At 38.6% G+C, this 12,150-nt stretch overlaps 1 protein-coding gene across 3 annotated transcripts in view; it reads left to right on the top strand.

Annotated features, from left to right (window-relative positions):
- The window catches only part of ZNF366 (zinc finger protein 366), a 37,123-nt gene that overhangs the window by 4,953 nt on the left and 20,020 nt on the right, over window positions 1-12,150 (top strand). For 2 of the 3 annotated variants that reach the window (XM_062612472.1, XM_062612474.1), the window contains exon 2: window positions 10,648-10,717. The exons of the other annotated variant lie outside the window; for it this stretch is intronic. The gene's annotated coding sequence lies outside the window, so the exon portion shown is untranslated. The remainder of the gene's footprint in view (window positions 1-10,647; window positions 10,718-12,150) is intronic. 3 annotated transcript variants of the gene reach the window in all.

Genomic DNA, 12,150 nt, shown 5'->3' on the forward strand with positions numbered 1-12,150 from the left:
GGGGGAGAAGCTTGTTTTGACACCAGGCCCTCTGATAAGCCACATGTGTGTTGGCTGGGAGGGACAAGATGACTTCCAGTCTTCCTCTTCACTGGTTTGTTACTATTTCTGACTGTGCGGAAGACACTAATGTTTTAGTCTTCTATGGTTAGGGTTGCAACCTAACTGTAGACTTTTTTGCAGCAAGGAAAGACCTTTTGTTTTGTGGAGGCCTCTATGCTGTGTCTGCTACTAACGACTTTGTGAACTGGAAAAAGTATATTCTCTTACCCAAATACACTAGTTTACTTTTTCATGTCCTTTACAAAGGGAAGCCCACCTAAGCTTAAGCTGCAGGTAAAGAAATGCAATCAAACAAGCATCACTGGATTCTGTAAGCAAATGATCAGGATCTGGATTCTCCCTAATAACTGCAGTGAGGATTTTCACTAGCTCGTTCAATATCAGACACAAAATATTTGTGAACAGGCACCCAGTGGAAGGTACTGAACATAGTTAGGACAGTGAATTGGAACACAAGTCACGCAATTATTTATTCTCTAGGTAATATCCTCTTGCCTACCACAGCCTTGCCTGCTATTCCTTCCAAGACACAGCAATAATTTCCATAAAATCTTCCAGGTTTTTGTACATTTCAAAAATCCCTGAATAGAATTAGGGAGTTAGTGGAGGAGTTGGGGGGAGGAGGAACAGATACTAAGAAAATGGTTTTGTTATATAGGGCGATTTTCGCAGAACTTCATTTTATGTTGTCGGATGGCCATTCTTAGTCATGGGGTAGCATCACTGTGTTTTGGTGTTTTCTTTTGTTTCTTTTTTCTTGTAATGAAAATCTGAACTAAGTTAGTACCCAGAACAAGCCTTTGGCATCACTAATGGTGAAGGATTAGTATTAGAGTGGTTTGGGGAACGTTCAGAATTTCAGATTTGAAACGATGTCGAGTTTCTTCTCACTCCTCACCTCCAACCTCCATCAGCCCCCCTTTGGCAAAAAGTAATTTCTTGTTTGTCTGTAGCTCTAGACTCTGTTCCAGTGTCTGCTTATGGCATTTGTGTAAGTCTGAGCAGCCATTCCCACTTTGCATGCTAATTTACTGAATTCAGTAAAATTGGTATTTTAAATGTGTTTCAGTTTAAAATAATTAATCTTGAGATTTTTTCCCTGTTAGTTGAGTTACATAGAGGTTTGTTTTCCAACTGATCAAAATCGGTGAAACAATATAAAATTTGTTTTAAATTTCAGATTTTCTTCAGTTGTTGCAACAAACTAATCTTTATTTTCAAAACTTTTTAGAAGCTAACAAAAGAATTAAGACCCATAAGCATGATGCATCTTGGGGATCGGAGAGGGAATGCATTTGCTTTTTGCTGTTTAGTCAAGGAGAAGGTTCAAATATGGTAGAATAGGAGAAGGGCAAAGTCAGGGAGGAAGTTATCTTAAACTACTTTCTTGCAGGCATTTCAAGTGATCAGTCAAAAATACCATTTATGCTGGAACTGAATAACTAAGCACATTACTCTTTAAACAAATTCAACCGATTTTTAGAAGTTAATGCTTATTTGAATGCAATTGTGAGATGTATGCGAAGGTGATATTTTTCTAAACAAAAAATACCTACTCAAAGTGGTTTTGATGTTTTAACACAGATGTTATACTCTGTCAGACTGAAAAGCAGACCTCCTTAATCACAGTGCAGGTATATAAAAAGTAGTTTGTTCCAATGCCCCAGAAATTTGCCTTAAGAGTGATCTTTAATTCTGTGTAATTGCTCATAATTCCTATATTTATTTATTTTTTTTCTATTTGGGTATTAATGGAATAAACACAGTGGTGTCCTAGGAATGTCACTGACATCTTTAATTCCTTTGCTGTGTTTCCTATTGAACTTATGGTCAGAGGGAAATGTCTAAGTCACTACTGACCCAGCTTTATTGCAAGTGAGTAATAGAGGTCAATAGGCCTTAAGTAGTCTTTTCAGCCAAGCAGCTTTTCCAGCAAGTCTGCTCAGACTACAGCTGAAATCTAAGAAAGCCTCATCTGGTAATTACTTTTAATAACTGGACACCAAAAAGAGTGTTCAGTAGCAGATATATCTTTCCTATTTCTGTCAGTTTCTGGATTAAATCCTCTTCTTTTAGTTCTTCTAGGATATAGAATGTCTCACTGAAACACATGATACTACTTTAGCAACCTTCAGTTTCACTATGTTTTGAATTGTGTGAAACAAAGAACTGAATGCAAAATAAACATAAAAAACCAATGGTCCTGCTGAAGACTAATAATGCTCCTCCATGTCTAGACTTTCATTTAAAAAAAAATCTGCTTTGGAGACTTTATATGAAAGTCTCCTGTACAATCCTATTCTCTCTTGGCCCTTCTACAGGCAGAAGTGCACATTTCACCTGGTACTTTCTCTTTTGAGATACCTGTTGCTTTACACATGCCATGCCTGGAAGGTCCTATTAATTGCTAATGGTGCTAAGGATGCCAGCAGGATGGCTTGAAGAACCAAGGCTGAAAGTGGCCCTTAGTTACCCTTTAAGATAACAAAGAGGTAGGAGGAGACCAGACCATCTCTCTGGCCTCCACAGAGGTGATAATGACACTGGGACTAGTAGGAAGGAAAGCTCAATCTATTTCCTTTTTAAAGGTCATGAATGCCAGTGAAAGGTTTACTTTCTAAACAACAGCCCAAGCAGGGCAGCATAAGGGTTATGGAAGTGCATGCTTTTTTGATCGTTCTAACTTTGGGTGTTCTGTATAGCTCCATTGTTTTAAAATAATATTACTGCACAGCTCAAAACCCTCTGTCTCCACTTCACTCTGTAGCATTTAATGGCTGTGCTTTGTAGGTGGAAAGATTATGCCCAAAATGTTCTTTCAGGGACCCCACACTCTATTGTTATTTTACTACTAGATGTTTCCTTACATTAATATTATTTATTTGTTCTTCTGTTCAGCCCATCTCTTTTAATATTTGTGTGGTGAGAAAAGAAAAGGAAAAAAAATCCTAAACCTTCATTAGTGCTATTTTATAATTTTCCAGAGGAAAAACTATTTAATACATAGGATTCCTGTGGTGCCAAAAATGTACCATTTTAATTTGCAGTGGCAGATATGGAAGTAGACAGGAAGCAGGGATGGAGAGATAGGATTTTTGCCGAGGTGAGTAACTCCGGGGAGGATGCCTTCAGCACCGGAGCGTGGGAACCAGGAGTCTGGCTCCTGAATGGCCAGAGCCTTGAACGGAGCCCCAAGTCCTCATCAATCTGCCCAGGAGCTGGCAGCGCTGCTGACTGAGCAGCTAATTCATAGACAGCACATTTGAAGCTGTGCTGCTGTATGTGCTCTCGATGTCACCATCATGGCCAGCCCTGAACTCTGGGCAGGGTCTGAAAACGCAGTATAGCTATGAGGAAATGCTCATGGGGACCCAGTCCTGTAAGAATATTTGTATAAAACTGAATATACAGCAAAGACCTCAAATTTGGTGCAAAATAGAACAGCTACAAGGTGGGAGACTTGGATTAATTTTCCCCCTTTCTCCCCAGGGAATTTGGACCCACATCTCCAACCTATTAAGAGTGTGCCCTAACTAGAGCTTGTGAGGGTAACCCTGCTCCCCTTTTGCTGAATCTGGTCCATTACACAGACAAAAATGCCGCTGCCAAGGGGCAGGGAGCAGAGAGAAGACAAATGGGGTAGACAGGGGCTGCAGATTCCATCCATCTAGCCGTAGGTCTGGGCTCCCCTCCAGGTGTTGTTTCTCCAGGTTCATTGAAAGTTAAATGCATGTCAGCCTCCTGAGTGATTGTGTTTATGGCTTGGCTATGGTGCCAGGCTCCCTTTAGTTCATTCTGACACACAACCCCTTCTCTGCAGTGCAAAAGCTCCAGAAGGGACAAGTATGGGTGAGTACAATTTTTTACGGTACATCCTCAGTCTAAACTCAGGCCTTTGTACCTTTCCTGCAAAACAGGTCTCAGAGCTCAGCTTTGTGTTTGTGTTTTCTTTTGAAAACAGGCAAAACTAGTCTGGGGTACCTAAGAAAATTTCTTCTTGACATGGACATAGGAGTGCCTTCAGTGCCACACACTGTGGGTGCTCCATCCCTGGTGGTGTTCAAAGCCAGGCTGGACAGAGCCTTGGGCTGCATGGCCTAGTGTAAGGCATCCTCTGCCCATGGCAGTGGGGTTGGAAAGAGGTGATCTTAAGGACCTTTCCAACCCTAACTATTCTGTGATTCTGTGGCACTGGTTAGCCTGCTTGAAGTAAATAGTTCACCCCCATGTATCCTCCAAACTTCTGTTCAGAATGTGAATGTATTTCACTTTCCCATTTTGGTGAAAAAGAAAAGAACAAAAGAAAGGAATTGTACATTAAAACCCCTTAACGTAAAGACTACACAGTAAAAGGCTTATCAGCAAAAATGATCTAGCTTTATAGTGGCTAAGTAATGGCTTCTAAAGATGGGAAAAGTTGAAGCAGGAGAGGGTCAGCTGTTGAAGGGCTTGATGGGGGGATAGAAAGTGAGGCATGAGTGAAATAAACTTCAGTACACATTGGTTTCAGGGGACTTCCAGGAGAAGAAATGGAAGTGTTTCCTGGAGAGGCAGATTGAGAAGAGAGTAGGTAGGCATCTCTCCTCCTGCACAGTGCAGCTCTCACTGTCCTGCTTCTCTCTCATCCTCTGGAGGTACAAGAACCTCCACCAAAGCACTCAAAGATATCTCACTTCCTATCTTTGTATGTCTTTTATCCCACAAGAAACAGTTGTCTTTTGATTTTTATATTAAATAACTTTTATCTACATCCGTTCTCCATGGAATAAAATAAGTCAGAATGCAACATCTTTGGGTCAGGAAAGCTCTGAGCCACAGACAGTTGAAGGACTGAGGACAATACTGGAAAGCTGTCACAATACTTCCTTCTGGTTTTCATATTCTTCACAAGTATCTTGGTGTAGCTACACTAGTAGCCTGCGCTGATATGTCTGGTTTTGCATCCTTCTGTACCTCACCAACATCTCTGTTTCAGGCTACGCTTGACAGGTTTCTGTGGGGGGAAAGAGAAAGGCAAGAGCCCATACTGCTATGGGCAGAGATAAAGCAGGGCTGCGCTGTGAACCCAGAGATATGACAGCAAATGACTGTTCCCTTCTCCACTTTGTTCCCACCTCAAGGTAGCCTTGAATTCCTTGCTGGTACCAAAGAATAAGGAAGGTGGAAGTGGTCATCTGAGGATATTTATAATATTTGTTCCATTACACACTTTTAGACCAGATAATTTGCTGTGCCTTGCAGGCTCCTATCATGTGTGTCTGAGGTTTGGGGTGACTTTGTGAAAACAGCTTCAGAGCCTGTGGACTTAACATCCATTTCATTATCTAGGTTGTCTATGTGCTGCTGACAATTTTAGCTGATAGAATAGAGAAGCAGAGAGGGAGTGAACCACAGATAGAATAGAGAAGTGAAGAGGGAAGGAAACATAAGAGAACTAAGAAAACTCAAAAAGGGGAAGAAAAAGAAAAAAAAGAAGAAAGGAGGATAAAAAGAGAAATAAAGAGCCAAACCAGCAGCAAGCCCAACCTATACTCAAAGGACACTTTGTATGTACATCAGAATAACTAGAGGTGGTCCATGAGGCTTAAGTACTGCTCAGGGCATCACCAATAAGGCTCTGTTGCAGATGTTCAGTGGTAAACAAAGCCGTACTGCTCTGTGGTTTCCACTCACTGTCCTGTTGGGCAGCGGGACTAAACTAAGAACACAACACTCACACTGGAGAGAGGAAAGATGTCTAAGGCTAGCTCACTACAACACCAGGCAATTTTTTTCTATCTAATCCATGCCACCACTGAAAAGCAAGTTATGCCATAAACCACTCTATAAGCGCTCACGATGCCACAAACAGTGCCTCAGCTTTGGCAGGGTGGGTGATGGGATGGCCCGGCACTTTCAGCAGACAAAATCGGAGGATCTAGTTTAACACCTCAGAATCATAGAACGGTTTGGGTTCGAAGGGACCTTAGAGCTCATTCAGTTCCAACCCCTCCGCCATGGGCAGGGACAACTTCCACTACACCAGGTTGTTCAAAGCCCTGTCCAGCCTGGCCTTGGCCACTGCCAGGGATGGGGCATTCACTAACACTTCCTATAGTTATCAAAACAGAAATGATCTGTAGGTTATGGAAAAGTGAATGCACATTAATTTTGATACTATTTTAATAATTTTCTCTATTACAAGAAATACCAAAAAAACTATGTTACTGTAAAAGTGCTTATAGTGTCTTGCTCCCTGAAAATTGAGTGCAAAACCAAGTTACACATATATCCAAGATGACTGCAAAAGCCACTTTATAGGCAACCCAGGTAAACTGGTATGTTTCCTTAATTTTGTATTTTCCAGCTAAAACAAAACAAAAAGAATGTAACTTAAAATGTTAAAATTTGGGAATAACAAAGTCAATGCAGGGATGGTATTTCTGTTGCACAATTTTCTGAAAAAAAGACCCATTTGTTCACATTGGTGTCATCTCCCAGACAACATTAATGCAGCTGCACTGCATAGAAAGAACTTAGAGCAAAGGAATATCTAAAACAATCAAACTTTGGACATGGAGCAAGGAAGACATGCCAAAACAGAGTCAGTGAAGGGGAAAAAAATTATTTAACAATAGGACGTCTTTGAAAGTTCATTTATTTTTGCATTTGTTTACTGAGTCATGTTAAACTGTTTAACCATGTCAGATTTTTAATCAGTTTGGTTTCTTATGTGTGTGGTCGTATGATTTCTACTACATTTATCTGCAAAGGTTACCATCTGCTAACATGTTGTCTCAGGATATAAGTTGTATTTTTTCATATATGTACAATACATTTGCTAAAAATAACCAATTTTGGTCATAGCATAGATGGATTCATATCTCACTGGACAACAGAACCTATAACAAATAACAAGGAAAATTGTGACAGATTAGTTTCAGAGTTCATTGGAAGTCTTCCCATAAACCTCAGTGAGCTCTAATTATGCCTTAGGAAGAGTTACCAACGTTATCAGTTTTCCTTTACCATATGCTGAGAAAAAAAAGCACACATTTGTTAATGGAAAGAAGAAGTTTTCTCCTGAAGCCTGATACCAGCAGATGAAGGTAATTTCCCAGGGAGAAGTGAAAAAGACACAGATCCTCAGTACTATCATACTAATGTAGGAAGAAAAAACCTGATCTGGTCCACTTCTCATTTTCAGTATTCCAGATCATTTTCATGATCAACTTGTTTCCAAAGGCATGTGACAAGAAGCCTTAGCTTAGATGACAATTAAGGAGATGTTAAATCATGGACTTTATTTAATACCAGGTCTGCATGCATGTGAGAGAGGGAAAACAACTGTTTGTAGAAGTGGTATTGAGAAGTTTTGAATAAACTCCACAATGGCTATTATTTCCAGCACAGGCCTGTTTCTTTAAGGTTTCCCCACCATTTGTGTCTTCCTAATCAGTATCTGCACTCATTGATTTTGGATACTTTCCCTAAATCCGTGTTTATTTTTTGCAAGGTAGTCCAAATTTCTGTCTTCTGGCTCTACACTGTAGCAGGAAAAGTGCTCTCTTCGTTTAAAATGTAAATCAACTTTTAGGTTAGCTGCAAATAATGTAGCTTATGGACTTCAAGGCTGATTTGAGTATACAACACATACTCAGTTTATATACTTGTCTTGAGTATAAAAATATGTACTCAGTATATATTATGGAGTCAATTTTTCAAATTTGTGTGCTTGAAATGTGGGCATTTATACTGGGAGAACATGGATGGAAAACACCTTTTGCATGGATTTCTCTAAAGAACTAGAGAGTTGACATAGATTTTAGAGAAATTCTGATAAGTGTTTGAACATGGTCTTTTATCTTCTACCCTACTCTAATGACTACAGTCACTGAAGCCTAGAGTAAATAATGTACCTTAATTTGAAAAAAACCCTATATAAATAATCCATTATTGAATAACCATCACAGTTTGAGCCAATATCTAGTGAACCTCGTATTGAAATAACTCCATGTCTTCCAAGCATATTTAGAACTTCTGCATCATTCATTATTGCAGCAGTATTGTAGCACTATTACCTACAAACAAAAATTTGACTGTACAAACGACAAGCAGGTGCACAGATTTTACAGCTGTGGAAGATTATTATCATCTAGTCTAACTTCTTACTCACGACAGGCTATAAAACCAGGAAAGCAAACAAGAAACATATGAAAATTACAGGTTCAAAACATCCAAATGATTGATTTACAACTCTCTAAAACTATTAAATTCCCAATAGAAGAGGAAATGAAGAATGGCAGCATTGTTGCATGATTTCACTCATACTGGAGGCAGCAGAAAAGAGGTGGAAGAGAAAGAAAAAAGGGGTTCATGGGGAGTTCATGCCATCACTGAAGGAAATCAGCATGGAGCATAGTAAGGAACGATCAGATGTGTACTAACTTGAAACACTCATTTACCAGGAGTGGATGCATTCATGTTTGTACAAGTATTCTTAGCATTTTCAAAGTCTGACAAATAAACCAGTGTAGATGCAGTAGGGAACACTGCTTTACTGCTGAAATGAGATGAATTCTTAAAACCCCTTTTGGTCAGAGCCAGAGACTGATGTGAATTTTGCATAAATAGAAATAGTAAATAAGTGAAAACTAAGTAAAGAATTTGGTTCTTAGTTAACAGCTGTATGACTGAGTACATTTAAAACCTATTCCAAAACATTTAGTACATTTAAAAACATTCCAAAACCTATTTGGAAATGTGAACTGAATGAGGGAGATTCTATTAAGATAACCATGACCATTGATATATACAGGTTACAACAGTCAGTGACTGAAAAAAACCCAGCTGGTTGCTCAATAAGGCTGAAGCTCTCCAGCTGCTCAACTTTACATCCAGAAATGTAATAGTGTGTCATTTTTCACTGATCTACACCACTTCCAATACAGAAACAGCTATTAGATTTCATTCTTTCCTTACAGATGCCAATATTTCAGGCCCCCAAAGGAAAGCAGAAATACGTTCTTACAGGGCACAGTTTCGACAGTCATACATGTTCTGTTAAATGTGTAACTTCTTTTTCAGTAAGAGAAGCCGTTCAGTCTATTCAGCCACCTTTACACTTCTTCCACTTTCCTGTGTTTCATCTTCTTGTGAAAGAGCAAACACAAGTGCAAATCTCCTAATAAAGTAGACCATTTCCCTTTGTTAGGGAGTACATAAAACTTTCACTCATCTTGGTCTCATTTATGGTTTTAGCTTCGTGTTGCCCAAGAGCAAAATCAGAACAGTAGTATTCAGTATTTAAGCTTGAGAAAATTCACCACCTCACATTTTTATTATTAGAAGACACTTTCATGCACCACGTTTGTTCTACTGAAGTCTAAAGAAAATTTGCTGCTGACTTCAGCGCAGAATATTAACTGGAAACTGTAAGAATCATATGCTTGTAGAGTGAATAGCATGATTTACATACTTTTTTAATCCTTTGTAAAAATATGGTAAAAGGAAATGAGAAAATAAAAGGGGATTCATATTGTGTATTAAACTGTTCCTCTTTAATGGAAGTTAACAACATTATTAGGTGTTGCATAAACATTCTATTGTGGAAATATTTCAATAACTACCTGAACTCACTGGAGTATTTCTTTTCTTTTTTTGAAAGTGTGGGGAGGGAGCTCGTTTCCTATTCTATTTTTCAAAATCATGTATTTCCAAGTATTTACATATAGAAAGAAACTGTGAGGATGCTTCTCTGTTCAAAAGAAATTAACTTTTTAATAAGCTCTGGAGTGCTAGGTTTAGTGTTTTTTTTTAAAGTTTAAGTGCCAATACAGCATGAAAACCCCTGTCTCAGTGAGATTTCCAGACCAAGTTTTCAAAACTGAGGAGCTGAAATGCTACTGATAAAAGATAGAATTTTATAATATCTATCCAGGTTTAAACTAAACTCAGTGTTTAGAATCACAAGCTGCTGTGCTACATAGTATTACAATTCAAATACTAAGTGCTGAAGAAAGAAAGACGTTTTAAAGTGCTTTTATAGGAAACACAAAAGATCCCTAAGAGATATTTGAAACAAATGCTTTTCAATTCACACCCTCATTATTTATTGTTGAGTATTAAAATGAGATCAGCCACTCCAGAGTCATACAGAACAAAATTACTGGGGAGCTGCAGTTAAAAGCTTTGAAGCTCCTTAGCTATTTCTTGCATGGTGATCAGATCTGTAGTCTCTTCTACGATTTCTTCAGGACTCAAATGTTTATGGAATTAAGTTCTGATCAAGTGAAGATCATGCTTCCGTAGAAATTAGTAAGGGTTTGCTATCAGCATGAAAGCAGATGGGAAGATAGGTTTCATCTAATATTTCCTTAATTAATTTCTCCACCATGGTGTTTGGCAGATTGAAGAGAAAAAAAAAAAAAGCAGAAAGTATTTGCATTGCAATATATTGTAATATAGTAAATATTGCAATATATTGTAAATATAAAAAAATACAGTACAATTTACTCTCCCTCCCCTTTTAGGTTCTCTTTTGTTGGATTGTGTAGCACCTTTCTGACTGATGGTCACTGACTGTTTAAATACTTTCCTCCGTAGGTTTGGTCCTGTGATGTGTGTAGCTGTGGACAGTGGGATAAACCCATAAGCTCAGTGAAAGCAGCCAAAGGTTAGTAGTGCAACAAAATTAACTCTTTCTAATAATTTAAAGCCATTCTACAGCCTTTGCCATGAGTCTGTATTCCAGAAAGATTGAAATTTTGCATAATGCAGGCAGTGGAAGAAGGGAGTAACTGGCAGACAAGAGACAAGAGAGCAATTAGTCACAACTCCGTCACTTCTGTGTGTTTTTGGCAGTATTTCAGTAATCTAACAAAAGCAGTAAATAACATAGCTGGGTTTTCAATTGTTGTGGGCTTTCTGAAGCATTTTATACCCATGCTGCTGGGAAAGAATCAATTACACAAGATGAAAGATATTTGAGGAACAGGCCCATACTTTGAAGGTAAGATTTTGGTGTACAGGTGTAATTTATGTTCGAGTTGTGGGAGTTTAACTTTGCTTAAGCTGAATTCTGAAAAAAACCCAACCCAAAACCAAACTTTTTTTCCCTTTAGGAAAAAAATGTGGAGTCCTTTTTGGTATTCAAAGGATTCCTCTTCCCTTCTCCCTTTTTAGTAAGCCAAGCCTTTGCACCAAAAGAGTCTTCGAGATTTAATTGCACCTTATTTTGCCCAGGGACTTAGGATACATAGGATACTTAGGAAACATAGCAGAATGCATATTCCCTAACAAACGTTTCTGATGGATCATACACAGTTACGTATATTACTTATATACACATACAAACACAGAAATAGCATACACATAGTGTGTGTATATATACGTACACCATATCCAGTCAGTGAGTCAGGGACTAAAAGTCACATCCTGGTATAATTATTAAACACTTGTCCCAGTTTTAAGCAATTTTTTTGCCGCCTTTTCTACTACCACAGATGTTTTCTGAATAATCAGTTTAGAGCTCCTACAATTTTTGCTTTGGTTACTACTGCTTATCTGTGCACTGATTGATTCCTTTGTGCAAATTTTCCATCTTAAAATTTCATCACTGAGCCTTTGGCTTCAAACAGTATCTCAAAGATAATTCTACAGTCTAACCTGTTATAAGGAAGTAATTTGCTTGCAAGACCATTTTTAAAATGCCTTCTTTTGTCCACAGCCTAACTAGGTCACAGAGATGTGCTTTTATCTATATTTAGAAGCAGTTTTATCCAACATGGAGCCTCCTGAAAAAGAAACAGGAGTATCTCTAATACTCCAACCACCTTCATGCTCTCCACCCAGCATTTCCAAGAACAGGGTTATAAATAGCATCAATGTGTCACAGGTGACAGAGGGAAAATATGTCTGGTTTTCCAGCACAACCTCTGCCTGGTTGGATGGATGAATGTACATAAACACACATGCACACACAGATAAGTGCATCCCTCAGGAGGACTACAAGGATGTCATGAGGTTATGCATGGAGAAAATTAGCATGGCCAAAGCCCAACTAGAAATTAATCTGGCTACTGCCTTAAAAGACAATAAAAATATTTC

The sequence above is a fragment of the Pezoporus occidentalis genome, unplaced genomic scaffold, assembly GCF_034315485.1.
Source record: "Pezoporus occidentalis ecotype Australia unplaced genomic scaffold, CSIRO_AGI_Poc_V1 ctg16, whole genome shotgun sequence".
In the NCBI taxonomy this organism is placed as follows: domain Eukaryota; kingdom Metazoa; phylum Chordata; class Aves; order Psittaciformes; family Psittacidae; genus Pezoporus; species Pezoporus occidentalis.